Raw genomic sequence first — 13,759 nt, 5'->3', positions numbered from 1 at the left:
ATGTAGGGTGATAACTGCTTGATCCAAGGATAAACTTGACTGCCATTCTGGGGTCAAGAAGGAATTTTTTTTTAGCTTGTTGCAAAATTGTGCTTCAAACTGGGGTTTTTTTGCCTTCTTTTCGATCAACAGCAAAAAACAAATGTGAGGAAGGCTGAACTTGATGGACGCAAGTCTCTTTTCAGCCATGTAACTATGTAACTTTGGGGTTAAACCGTTCATGAATGTTTTAAACCCTTGAGATAAGAGTGCACCTGGGCTTCATGGCACCATAAAAACTTAATGTAGATGAAGTTGTTCTGGTGCCTAAACTTTCTCTTTAACCCCTTAAGGACACATGACATGTGTGACATGTCATGATTCCCTTTTATTCCAGAAGTTTGGTCCTTAAGGGGTTAAACCAGGCTTCCCAAACTCTGGCCCTCCAGATGTTGCTGAACTACAACTCCCATGATTCTCAGCCTATCTATTTAATTCATAGAATCATGGGGGTTGTAGTACATCAACATCTGGAGGGCTGGAATTTGGGGAAGCCTGCTTTAAAGCATTGGAAAATAGTTTACCCCTTAAGGTGACAGTGTCCAAACATGCTTGCCTATAAAAACATTAATGAGCTGAAGTTGTTATCTAATGGCAGTGTTCCTTTAAATACAAGCTGTTAGACAAATACTATTTGGGTGTAATCGCTAAGCGTAGAATTTTATCTTTATAAACTATAGGCAAATGAGTCACAGAACTCATAGATTGGCTATTTTAGACTCTGTTTTGCCGCAAGTCATCTGTCGTGAAGGGGTTAAACCTTGTAAAGTTACACTCTGCCACACTTCATGGTATACTGTTGCAAAGTGTTTGCATTTCCATAGTGACAGTGGGAGGATCCGTGTGAATGTGGCTTTAGCTCTGGTTTACCTTGAATAAAGACGGTGTATAAAAGAGATCAATGTGCCTAAATAAGACATAAATTCAATCACAGTATAAAATGATTTACAAACAGATGGAGAATCGAACAGAACAGTGAAATAACCTTACTTACACTGATCTAGAGACTCGTACAGCACGAGCAAGATTTCATGTAAGTTCACAAACTTTAACTTTTCCTCTTCCTTTCTCTCTCTCTCTCTCTCTCTACTAGTAGTTTATTTATTAAAAGAACATTAAGTCATGTGCTTAAACTGTTCGTGAGCAAGGTTTTAACAAGTGCTTGTGTTTTACTAACTGTACCAGCATTTTTACAAGTTTATTACACCATAAATTCATGTTTTCTTATTAGCTGCATCCATACCATTGGATATTGTTCAAACCGTAAAAAGGAATGGGCTTTCTTTCAATATGTATATCAATAACACACAAAAAATCTGAATACAATTATTAAATATTGATTAAACAAATGAAACATTTTCACACATGTTTATAATAATGTCTACACTAGTGCAGCTTAAAACAACACCTAATAATAAATTTGGAAATACCTCATGCCACCATCACTATTTTTCTCATTTTCGGTGTACAATTCTTTTGGACTGAAATTCAATTTCTAAGTATATACTAACCCACACATACAACATAGAACGGGACACACATGTTGGAAGTTACAGGGCTAATTTAGAATTATGATCTTCTTTGAATGCTTCTTTTCAAATTTCAAGTGCTTCTAATTTGTGTCCAATTGACATTCTTATCAAGAATGAGATAAGAGTGACTCTATCTTTATCGCCAAACTACCCTGCTTAACAAATCTTTACTACAAATACTTTGGAAAGAGTTCAGAGAAGGGCTACTAAACTGGTTCCTGGGTTGCCGGATAGAACCAAGAATGGCTAAAGGATCTTAACATGTATAGCTTGGAGGAAAGACGAGACAGGGGGGATATGATAGAAACATTTAAATACATAAAGGGAACTAACACAGTAAAGGAGGAGACTATATTTAAAAGAATAAAAACTACCACAACAAGAGGACATAGTCTTAAATTAGAGGGACAAAGGTTTAAAAATAATATCAGGAAGTATTACTTTACTGAGATGGTAGTGGATGCATGGAATAGCCTTCCAGTTGAAGTGGTAGGGGTTAACACAATAAAGGAGTTTAAGCATGTGTGGGATAGGCATAAGGCTATCCTAACTATAAGATAAGGCCAGGGACTAATGAAAGTATTTAGAAAATTGGGTAGAGTAGATGGGCCGAATGGTTCTTATCTGCCGTCACATTCTATGTTTCTATGTTTCAATACGCTCAGAAATGTAACATTCTAAATTAACTTGATATATATTACCTTTTTCTTTGATCACTACAATAAAATGGTGTAAATAACAGAATAGACTAAACAAATAGAGCTTAAATATCAATTTATCCTTACCGTCATTAACAGTAGTAATGAGTAAACCTAACCCAAAACTATCAGTGATTATTCACTAAATGAGTGACCCAAAACTATCAGTAACTATTCACTAAAGTTAGAAATCAAAGTGAATTCAAAGTTCATTTCAAATTTCAGGTCAAAATAATTAAACTGGGAAAATTCTGTAACTCAACTATGCTTCCAGTTGCGACTACTCTAGCCTTAAATATGAAATTCATGTTGAACTCTGACTTTAGTAAATAACCCTGTAAATTCTTACCCTGATTATAAATGTATCTTACTTCTAACCTTAAAGGGACACTCCAGGCACCCAGACCACTTCTGCCCATTGGAGTGGTCTGGATTCCAACTCCCACCACCCTTAACCCGGCAAGTGTAATTATTGCCATTTTTATAAACTGCAATAATTACCTTGCAGGGTTAAGTCCTCCTCTAATGGCTGTCTATCAGACAGCCACTAGAGGGACTTCCGTGTTCTTAGAACACAAAGTGTTTTAAACAATGCTGGACGTCCTCACGCTGTTCATAAGGACCTCCAGCGTCGCTGGAATCCCCATAGGAAAGCATTGATTGCTTTCCTATGGGGAGGTTTTATGCGCGCACACGGCCATTGCCACGAATGCGCATTAGGTCTCCCTGGCCGGCTGATGGCGGCGGGGAAGGAGCATAGGCGGGGCCTGGCTCAGTGCCGAGGGACATCGGTGCTGAATTCAGGTAAGTCACTGAAGGGATTTTAACCCCTTCAGCAGCATGGGATGGGGGGTGAGGAGGAGGGGGGCACTGCAGGGTCCTGCAGTGCCTGGGAAAACAGATATGTTTTCCTGGCACTGGAGAGTCCCTTTAACTCTAGATCAGGATATTGTCAGATAGGTTGCTGTGAGAGTCAATCACAGTGAATACAGGCCTTGGAATACAGGCCTTGGCTGTCATTTGAAACATACAGTCTCTTTGATTGGCTCCCACAGTCAGGGCCGGCCTTAGGGGTGTGCGAGCTGTGCGGCCGCACAGCGCGCCATGGAGCAGGGGGCGCCCTGCGGCCGCATAGCTCACACGGCAGGGGCGTATTAGCCGCGAGGCAAACAAGGCATTTGCTTGGGCGGCATTTTCTAGGGGGCGGCAAAAAAAGCCGCCCCAAATGCCCAAGGCTAACAGACATGCTGGGCGGTCGGGCGGTGCTGGTGGGCGGCTGGCGAGGGAGCACTTCCTCTGAGCTGTCTGCTCAGCTCCCTCGCACGCCGCAGAGTGAGGCTGGGAGCCGGAATATGACATCATATTCAGGCTCCCAGCCTCACTCTGAGGCGCGCGAGGGAGCTGAGCAGACAGCTCAGAGGAAGTGCTCCCTTGCCAGCCCCCCGCCCGCCAGCCAGTGCCGCTCGCCCAGCAGCCACTGGACCACCAGGAAGAGACACCCCCCCCCCAGCAAAAGGTAAGGAGGCTGGGGGGGGGGGTGTTTACATAAATTTTAAAAAATGTGTTAATGTGGGTGAGTGTGTGTGTGTCTGTTAGTGTGTGTCTGTGTCTGTTAGTGTCTGTGTCTGTTAGTGTGTGTCTGTGTCTGTTAGTGTGTGTCTTTGTCTGTTAGTGTGTTTCTGTTAGTATGTTTCTGTTAGTGTATGTCTGTGTCTGTTAGTGTGTGTCTGTTAGTGTGTGTCTGTTAGTGTGTGTCTGTTAGTGTGTTTCTGTTAGTGTGTTTGCCTGTGAGTGTGTGTGTCTGTTAGTGAGTGTGTGTGTGTGTGTGTGTGTGTGTGTCTGACTGTGTGTGTGTGGCTGTCTGCCTGTGTGTGTGTGACTGTTTGCCTATGTGTGTGTGTGTGTGACTGTCTGCCAGTGTGTGTGTGTGTTTGTCTGTCTGTGTGTGTGTGACTTTCTGTGTGTGGCTGTCTGCCTGTGTGTGTGTGGCTGTCTGCCAGTGTGTGTTTGACTGTTTGTGTGTGTGACTGTCTGTGTGTGTGTGTGACTGTGTGTGTGGCTGTTTGCCTCTGTGTGTTTGGTTGTTTGCCTCTGTGTGTTTGTGTGTGGCTGTCTGTGTGTGACTGCCAGCCTGTGTGTGTGTGTGGCTGTCTGCCTGTGTGTGTTTGTGTGTGTGTGTGTGTGGCTGTCTGCCTGTGTGTGTGTGTGTGTGTATTTGTGTGTGTGACTGCCTATGTGTGACTGTCTGGGCAGACTAGATGGGCCGAATGGTTCTTATCTGCCGTCACATTCTATGTCTGTCTGTGTGTGTGTGTGTTTGTGTGTGGCTGTCTGTGTATGACTGCCTGAGTGTGTTTGTGTGTGTGTGTGTGTATGGCTGTCTGCCTGTGTGTGTGTGTGACAGGGTGTGTGGGAAGGGGGAAGGAGGGGGGAGGGGGACGGGAAGGGGGGGCGCTGTGAAGATTTTTCACACAGGGCGCCCAAATGCCTAAGGCCGGCCCTGCCCACAGTGATCACAGTGCCTGGGAACCAGTCTGTTTATAATATCTGAATTGCCTGAATGGGACACTATAGGCACCCAGACCACTTCAGCTCATTGAAGTGGTCTGGGTGCATATTCCCAGGTCCTTTAACCCTGGAAAGGAGATTATTGCGGTTTTTAATTAACTGCAATATTTACCTTTATGGATTAACTCGCCTAACTGACGCTAGATTTCCTTACTCTGTGCATGAGGACACCCAGGGTCACCCGAAACCCCATATTGAAACATTGTATAGTGCTTTCCTATGGGGCTATTCTAAAGCGAGTGCGGCCATTACTGTGCATGTGTATTAGGTCTCCCCCGCCACCTGATGTCGGTGGGGGAGGAGCAAAGGCGGACCCTGAACCAGCGCTAAGGGACATTGGCACTCGAACAAGGTAACTGACAGAAGGTTTTTTCTATAGGGAGCACTATGGTGCCAGGAAAACAACTTTGTTTTCCTGGCACTGTTATTTCCCTTTAATTATGAGGCATCCAGCAATAGCTCAGGAGATACCAATCCCATCAGACACCTGGGAAGAAGTCAAACCGTTCTAAAACAGATTGAATACTTACAATGGGGAAAAGTGGGCACTCATGGCATTATAAAGACTACAGGTACTGTGGTGGTTATGGTGCTTGGAGTGTCCCTTGATAACAACTGCTTGTTGGAGGGCATTACACAGCTTATGAATCAAAATTTTTGTAGAGGTTGCCTGATATTACAGAGGTTGGGTCGAAAAGAGGGATTTTTTTTTTTATCCAGTGGTGTGCACAAATTGTTTTATAATACTGTGTTGTATCATCCTTGCACACTACTAGGAATATCTTCCATCTGAGAAATGGATTAAAACCTGATATAATAATTGTGATATTTCCCCATATTAACTCTTACTCATGTCACTGCCATAGAAACCAATACATGCTTGCTTCCACACTATTCAGTGTTGCAACTTTTCTAACAAACAAAATCCCAGGTCCGTCTGGGGTCCCTTGAGACTGGTCCAGTGCCCCCGAAACCTGGTGTTCATCTCAAAGCTGGAATGTCTTGTACAAAGTACTTACACTCTCCATATGAATGTCAGTTAACCAAATTAACTAGGAGTTACTCCAATATTAAAAATCCTCAAAAATGATGTTCTCGGTATATGCATTACATTAAAGGGACACTATAGTCACCAGAACAACTACAACTTAATTTAATTGTTCTGGTGAGTATAATACTTCCCTTCAGGCTTTTTTCATGCAAACACTTAAAGAAAAGGCAGGGTGGTGCCACTGGAGGTGCTTCCTGGGTCAGTGCTGCCGAGAAAGCAGCCCTGACGTTCATGCTCTGCATGGAGACGCAGAATTTTCCTCATAGAGATGCATTGATTCACCCTGTGCCGATTTTAGCCAATCCAATGCTTTCACGGGGTTTTGCAGTTCTAAAGCAGGGATGTCACCACTGCTCTAAGAAGCTAATAAAACAATGGCACGAGTTATTTGTTTTTACTGATAAAACCACAACAGATATTTGACAAGCCGCATAATTTGCAGTTTTCAACTTTTGGCCTGTCACATTGTCTCACTGTTGCATCTTTCTTCATTCTGTTACAAACCAATTAGTGTTTTTTAAAACTGGTTCTGCAACAAATACTCATTGATTTGATTCTGGTGTTAGAAATGATCCTCTGAAGCTGAACAATAAACACCACAAGCATTACATTAACCCCTTCCCTCCCAATATTAACTTTAACGCAAACCTGGTCACATTTCATGTCTATTTAAGCAGCCACCAACGTGTGGGGAGAGAGGGCCACTTCTGAGCTGATTAAGTCATCTTGGGGGAGAATATGCAGGTTGTCATGCGCTGTGTATCATTTGTGTAACTATAATAATTTTTTGTGTGTGTTATGCAACTCACAGACTTCATTTTTGCCTTCTGGTCACATTTTAAGGAATGTGCATTCCCAGAAATGCAATCAAACAAGTAACTGTTTTATCCTATGTTTATGTACTAATACATCCTACGTTTAAAAAAATATTATGCTACAAGTGTGATAGTTAATTACATTTTTGTTCATGAATTTAATTTGCAATCATATGCTGTGTGTAGCTGAGTAACTACAAATACATTGAGTGCAGCAGTTTTTCTTATTTTAATCAATACAGTATATGTTAGATCGATTTACAATTAAAACCCAAATGAGGATCTTCATTAATAATGTAATTGCAATTAATTCATATTGAACTGCAACATTAAGGCCAAAATAACAGAGATTGAAAACTTAGCTGTTTTTATACTGAATTTTGAAATTCAGTTTCCAATTTATAGTAAATTGCTGTTTATTGAGTAAACATGAGTATATTGCAGTTCAAATTTTGTTGTTTTGTTTTGATTTTGTTTTTGTTTTTTTTACTAAATATTTTTGATATCTGGATACGGTCCATTACATAGTTCTAACATTTCAACAGTTAAACTTTCTTTACCCATGAGTTGTATTAGAAGATTCATTTCCAGTGCCATTTAATAAAAGATTGCTTGAAAGAAGTTTAGACATTTAATACGCTGGTGAGTGGCTGTTATCTGTTTGTTACCTGCTGTAGTTTCCTGGTAACTATATTATATCATTGCTGTAATCTTATACTTTGTTACCTTGTTTACCATGCAATAGTCCTGGGCATCAAGCAGAAACAATAGTCTTATGATTCAATAAATATACAAACACAGTGAAAGAGAATCTAACAGCGAGTCTGTAATGGTTGTGGGGTAATTAGGGCATAATCCAACATAGAAATCAATAAGAACATTAGTACAGACTAGTGAGAAACAAGCCCAATACCAATCATATCATTACCCTTATTAAAGGACTAGTCCAACATTGGAATGAGAAATCCTTAAAAATATATAATTCACAACTTTATTAAGTCCCTATAATTATGATACAAAAAAACAGTGCCAGAAAAATGTGGTAAAGTGAAAAAACAGAAAATAAATCAAATTGGACAAGCAGATGGATCCTATATAGATAGTCAGAATGATCGCCCAGCTTTGAAATAGACTAGAAAGCAGGTGAACGTAACCTGATACTATGTTTCAAAATTGCATACAAATTGAAAGCACCCAGCTAAGTCTTATGAGCTGCTGGTGGCTAGGAAAGTCTGACATAGTATATAACAATAAATGTAGATACAGAATAGCAGACTGATCCTAAGGCAGTGTAATGGATCATAGGCAGAAAGTGTGAGTAAAGAAGGCTTTGTATGGTGTTAACCAGTGACTCTCTTATTAATCAGCTTAACTAATTGTTAAGAAACCAGAGAAAGAAAATTAAATTGGAATATATGGGGTAATCCAAAGCAGTAAACCCCAGGCTGAGAAACTATAACAGCCGGGAAACCAACAATTGAATATGAAATTGCCCCTAGTATAATATCCCTTATGGTCAAGTGCTGAGAGCCAATATAATAATATATAGATGGTAGACAAGTATGCAGACCTAAATTGGTCCGCTCATAAGTAAAGGAACAAGCAGTTCCATATAGCATACATCCTGAAGATACAGATAAGTATAGAAAAGATAGCTAAAAAAAATTGTAAATAACTGCTTCAGGGTAACCCCTCATGAACTAGATATAGCCAGTGTGAAATAAGATAAACACTGCTGCTTCAAATCACCTAACTAAAACAGCTGATACTAACTCATATTCTACTGCCTATAAATAGAAACTGCCTATTTGCCCAGGGAGATTGTTAAGATTTATAGTAATAGCAAGTTGCTAAGGCATGCAAAAGCTGTCCAAGTATTAAAGGGACTCTCCAGTGCCAGGGACACAATCCATTTTCCTGGCACTGCAGGTCCCTTCTCCCTCCCACCTCCTCCCAATCCCTGGTTGCTGAAGGGGTAAAAACCCCTTCAGTGACTTACCAGAGACAGCAACATGTCCCACGTCGTTGCTTCTTCCTCCGCCGCCGCTCCTCCTCTTCATTACGTCAGCCGGTGGGCGAGACTGATCCTGCCCGCCGGCCGGGGAGACCTAATGCGCATGCGCGGCAATGCCGTGCATGCGCATTAGAGGTCTCCATAGGAAAGCATTGAAGATGCTTTTCAATGCTTTCCTGAGGGGAATTGAGCGATGCTGGAGGTCCTCACACAGCGTGAGGACGTCCAGCGACGCTCTAGCACAGTTTTTTGTGCTATAATGCAGGAAGTGCCCTCTAGTTGCTGTCTGGTAGACAGCCACTAGAGGTGGAGTTAACCCTGCAAGGTAATTATTGCAGTTTATAAAAAACTGCAATAATTACACTTGCAGGGTTAAGGGTAGTGGGAGTTGGCACCCAGATCGCTCCTATGGGCAGAAATGGTCTGGGTGCCTGGAGTATCTCTTTAAAAATGACCAGTGGAGCGTCTGCTTGACTCGCGTTTTGGCCCTTACATGCACCTCTGTCATATATATGTATATATTCCTAGCTCTTTGTCTCTTATATTTTGAACCCACTCACCTCTGAAGAGGGATTTAAAATACTGCCCACTCTTCATCCTTCCACACCCCATGACAACATTTGTAGGTCACATTTTATGGCTTCATAAAAGGGAAGTTGTGTGCACTGTAGTAGTTATGGTGCTAGGAGTGCCTAGTTGCCCCTTATGTAAGTAGTCAAACCATTTGCTTCCCTGGGGTCTGGTGGGTGGCCCACACTGCCTCTCTCCAACTGGAAGCTCTCTTCGTGCAGGGCTTACCTCATTAGCTGAGAGTGATCAGCTGACATTCTTAGCTGATTGCCCAGGTAAGAAGTCAAAATGTTAGCAAACCGCTTGACTACTTACTTTGGGGAGCACCAGGACACTCCTGGTACCATAATCATCACAGTGTGCTGTGGTGGTTATTGTAATTGGAGTGTTCCTTTAAGGGAGACTTTGTGCAGTAAATAAATGCTCCTGCTCCTTTTATCTGTTTAACAGGCCAACAGAGTCCTAACAGCAGGTGGCAATGTGGCATGTTCTCTTTCTGCTGCACTATAGATTTCTCTGTCTCAGACTGCAGGCCAGGAGCAAGCTTCTGCCTGCCAGTTAGAAAGTGAGGACAGGACTGGACAAGTGATTACTGAGAAGAGAAGAATTCAGAGTTTGGGATAAGTGAGAGAGAGAGGGGTTGGGAGCTGTATGATGGGTACATGATACATACGGATAGACTGGGTTGAGAAATGGAGGACCGGGTTAACATACAGTGAGGGGAAAAAGTATTTGATCTCCTGCTGATTTTGAACGTTTGTCCACTAACCAAGAAATGATCAGTCTATAATTTTGATGGTAGGTGTATTTTAACAGTGAGAGGCAGAAAAAAAAAACGCCAGAAAAACGCATGTCAAAAAAGTTATAAATTGATTTGCATGTCAATGAGTGAAAGAAGTATTTGATCCTGTATGAATTAGCAAGATTTCTGGCTCCCAGGTATCTTTTATACAAGTAACAAGCTGAGATTAGGAGCACTCTCTTAAAGGGAGTGCTCCTAATCTCAGCTCCTTACCTGTATAAAAGACACCTGTCCACAGAAGCAATCAATCAGATTAAAAACTCTCCAGCATGGCCAAGACCAAAGAGCTGTCCAAGAATGTCAGGGACAAGATTGTAGACCTACATAAGTCTGAAATGGGCTACAAGACCATTGCCAAGCAGTTTGGAGAGAAGGTGACAACAGTTGGTGCTATTATTCACAAATGGAAGAAACACGAAATAACTGTTGGTCTGGTGCTCCGTGCAAGATCTCACCTCGTGGAGTTTCAACGATCATGAGAACGGTGAGGAATCAGCCCAGAACTACATGCGAGGATCTTGTTCATGATTTCAAGGCAGCTGGGACCACCAAGAAAACAATTGGTAATACACTACACCGTGAAGGACTGAAATCCTACAGCGCCTGCAAGGTCCCCCTGCTCAAGACAGCACATGTAGAGGCCCGTCTGAAGTTTGCCAATGAACATCTGAATGATTCGAAGGAGAACTGGGTGAAAATGTTGTGGTCAGATGAGACCAAAATCAAGCTCTTTGACATTAACTCAACTTGCCGTGTTTGGAGGAGGAGGAATGCTGTCTTTGACCCCATGAACACTATCCCCACCGTCAAACATGGAGGTGGAATCATTATGCTTTGGGGGTGTTTTTCTGCTAATGGGACAGGACAACCGCACAAAGGGACAATGGAGAAAGGGCCATGTACAGTCAAATCTTGTGTGAGAACTTCCCTCAGCCAGGGCTTTGAAAATGGGTCGCATATGGGTATTCCAGCATGACAATGACTCAAAACACACAACCAAGGCAACAAAGGAGTGGCTCAAGAAGAAGCACTTTAAGGTCCTGGAGTGGCCTAGCCAGTCTCCAGACCTTAATCCCATAGAAGATCTGCGGAGGGAGCTGAAGGTTCGAGTTGCCAAACATCATTCTCAAAACCTTAATGACTTGGAGAGGATCTGCAAAGAGAAGTGGGACAAAATCCCTCCTAAGATGTGTGCAAACCTAGTGGCCAACTACAAGAAACGTCTGACCTCTGTAATTTCCAACAAGGGTTTTGCCACCAAGTACTAAGTCGAAGGGGTCAAATACTTATTTCACTCATTGACATGCAAATCAATTTATAACTTATTTGACATTTTTTTGTTGTTAATGAAGAGAAATATAAATAAAATGAACAGATAATAAGAAAGTATAAAACGTGGAGAAAAGCCATGAATCAAAAGTATAGTACACATGGGTATTTATAGAGAGAAAGTGCACAAATACAAACTGACTGTGTGTGCTGTGTACTCAAAATAGCGTTATTTGAGCAAGGAAATACATATTTAGTTGGCAGGCAACCAAAAGGCTGTCAACTTGCATGTGTGCCAGGCAAACATCTTATATGGCAGTAATGCTTCCTTAACCAAAAGTTCTCAATCTGTGGTACTCGTGCCCCAGGGGGTACACACACCACAGCTAAAAGGGTATGCCTGGAGCAGGCCAGTTGTGTGCTAAGGCAGTGTTGGCACCTGCTTACTTGGATGGCAGGTGCCTATACTGCCCAAATGTGCAGTGTCCAGAGGGGGTGGCTGTAGCAAGACAATAAAGAAGGGCTGATGTCTGTGGTGCTCTTCCTGCACTGTTCCCTTGTGCCCTGAGGTAATGCCAGAGGTATGCCCTCACTCCAGCAATGACATCGCTAAGTAGCGGGCGAAGAAGTAGTGCTGGAAGAGCACGAAGATTACACAAGCCCCACACCGGACCCCAGGGAAAGGATCCCTACTGATCCCAATGGAAAGGATCCACTCCAGCTCTCCCAAAGATAGAATAAAAAAATTATAATTTATTAGTGTTTGTCAGTGAATATGTGTGTCAAATCAGTGAGAGCGTGTGTCAAGTCAGTGAGTGTGTTTGCCAAATTACATGTCATATTTATTTTTAAAATATTATTTTCAACCTGTAATAAGGATTGTTTTCCAATATGGGGTTAATTTAAATATCCGTGTCCACGTGCATGAGGTACTTAAAATATTTTTTTAGACCTGCAGGGTTACTTCTCCATAAAAGGTTGAGAAACACTGCTCTAAACGACTCTGACATGCTTTCACAGATGCAAGGTGCGTCACACACCCTCTATAATGGTCATCCCTTAATATAAGGATTTCTCAGGACCACACACTGGGAGGTATGGGAATTTTTCTGAAGTCCCTGAGAAGCATGATACCATTGATGGCCCAAAAACCACCAGATCCAGGACTTGTATGAGGTGTGGCTGTTTTTGCACTTTCAGTCTAAAGAGTTTGTAATTTGGCCCATCATCATTTTCAACACCAGGACTATTAGGCTTTTCATCCACCATGCATACAATGGACTCCTTCAAAGAAACCCCAGACATTACCCAGTATAGGGACACGCACTCAAGCAGCCTTTTGACAGTTTTCAATGGACACTCTAAACCCTGAGCTTAATTAAGTGATTTTGGTGTATAGATCATGCCCCCTGCACTTCCACTGTTCAATTCTCTCTAATACGGCTGCTGGCTGCGGAGAGTAGGAAGACTGAGAAGGAAGACATAGAGCCACCCTGGGCAATCACTGCTAGACCAACAGCTTCCATAGGTGACTGAATGGTTGTTTGTGGAGTTTGTTGTATGCCTTGCTGAATATCAACATGGACATTTTATAGTGAAAGACAAACACTGGAGCTTCAGCTCCATTGCCTCTTGCTAATGGGGTCCTGATCACAAATAAATGATATGCAAAAAATGTTTATGAAAAATAACTTGTTAATGGATGGGGTTAAATTAGATGAACGTGGTTACTGGAGTGAGAGAGGAATTTTAGGAATTTACTTGAATAGAAGATGACAGAAATGGGTAGGACTGGCCTGTAGTGAAATGATTGTTTGTTAAAACAAATCTTGAATACGCCAAATAATACAAACATGTATCATTGTACTGACTCCAAGCAAAACTAAAGGACACAATACATAGTTAAAGCCACACGACAAACAAAAACCTGTGGTTTTTAAGCATGCCTCTCCATACAAATAAGGGAGTTTTACCACATGTCCAGACTTGGCTACACATTCCCAATAATTTCATGATTGCATCAAATAGAACTCGAGAAATGATTTAGCTCTTGGTCAATATTTTTCAATGTCTATGACACTGAACTCAAAAGCCCAAAACTCAAAGGACAAGATAAGGAATGACCTGAACATTTGAAGTATACAATTGTAAGTTATTGGAGATATGTTCAAAAACAAGTCTGAGATTACAGATTAGATGGCAAATACACCAGATTTAGTCTGTAGATGGTATTAGGGTAAATTATGCATACAAAAATAAGATTAGACTAATGTCAAAAATGTTTGCATTAGCAGGCATCTCAAGGAACAGTGGTATAGGCCTGCATGTTATTAACACATTTCGTGATGATCCTTTTATATATGTGAGTAAATCAATGGTAAGCATAATGAATAGCCTTTAG

General features: G+C 41.7%; 1 protein-coding gene across 1 annotated transcript in view; it reads left to right on the top strand.

Annotated features, from left to right (window-relative positions):
* The first annotated feature begins 886 nt into the window (after window positions 1-886).
* The window catches only part of MINDY4B (MINDY family member 4B), a 38,428-nt gene continuing 25,555 nt past the window's right edge, over window positions 887-13,759 (top strand). The window contains exon 1 of the mRNA XM_063442527.1: window positions 887-1,072. The gene's annotated coding sequence lies outside the window, so the exon portion shown is untranslated. The remainder of the gene's footprint in view (window positions 1,073-13,759) is intronic.

The sequence above is a fragment of the Pelobates fuscus genome, chromosome 2 (genome assembly GCF_036172605.1).
Source record: "Pelobates fuscus isolate aPelFus1 chromosome 2, aPelFus1.pri, whole genome shotgun sequence".
Lineage (NCBI taxonomy): Eukaryota > Metazoa > Chordata > Amphibia > Anura > Pelobatidae > Pelobates > Pelobates fuscus.
Note: the sequence above shows the minus strand (reverse complement) of the source record. Positions and strands in the feature narration are given on the sequence as shown.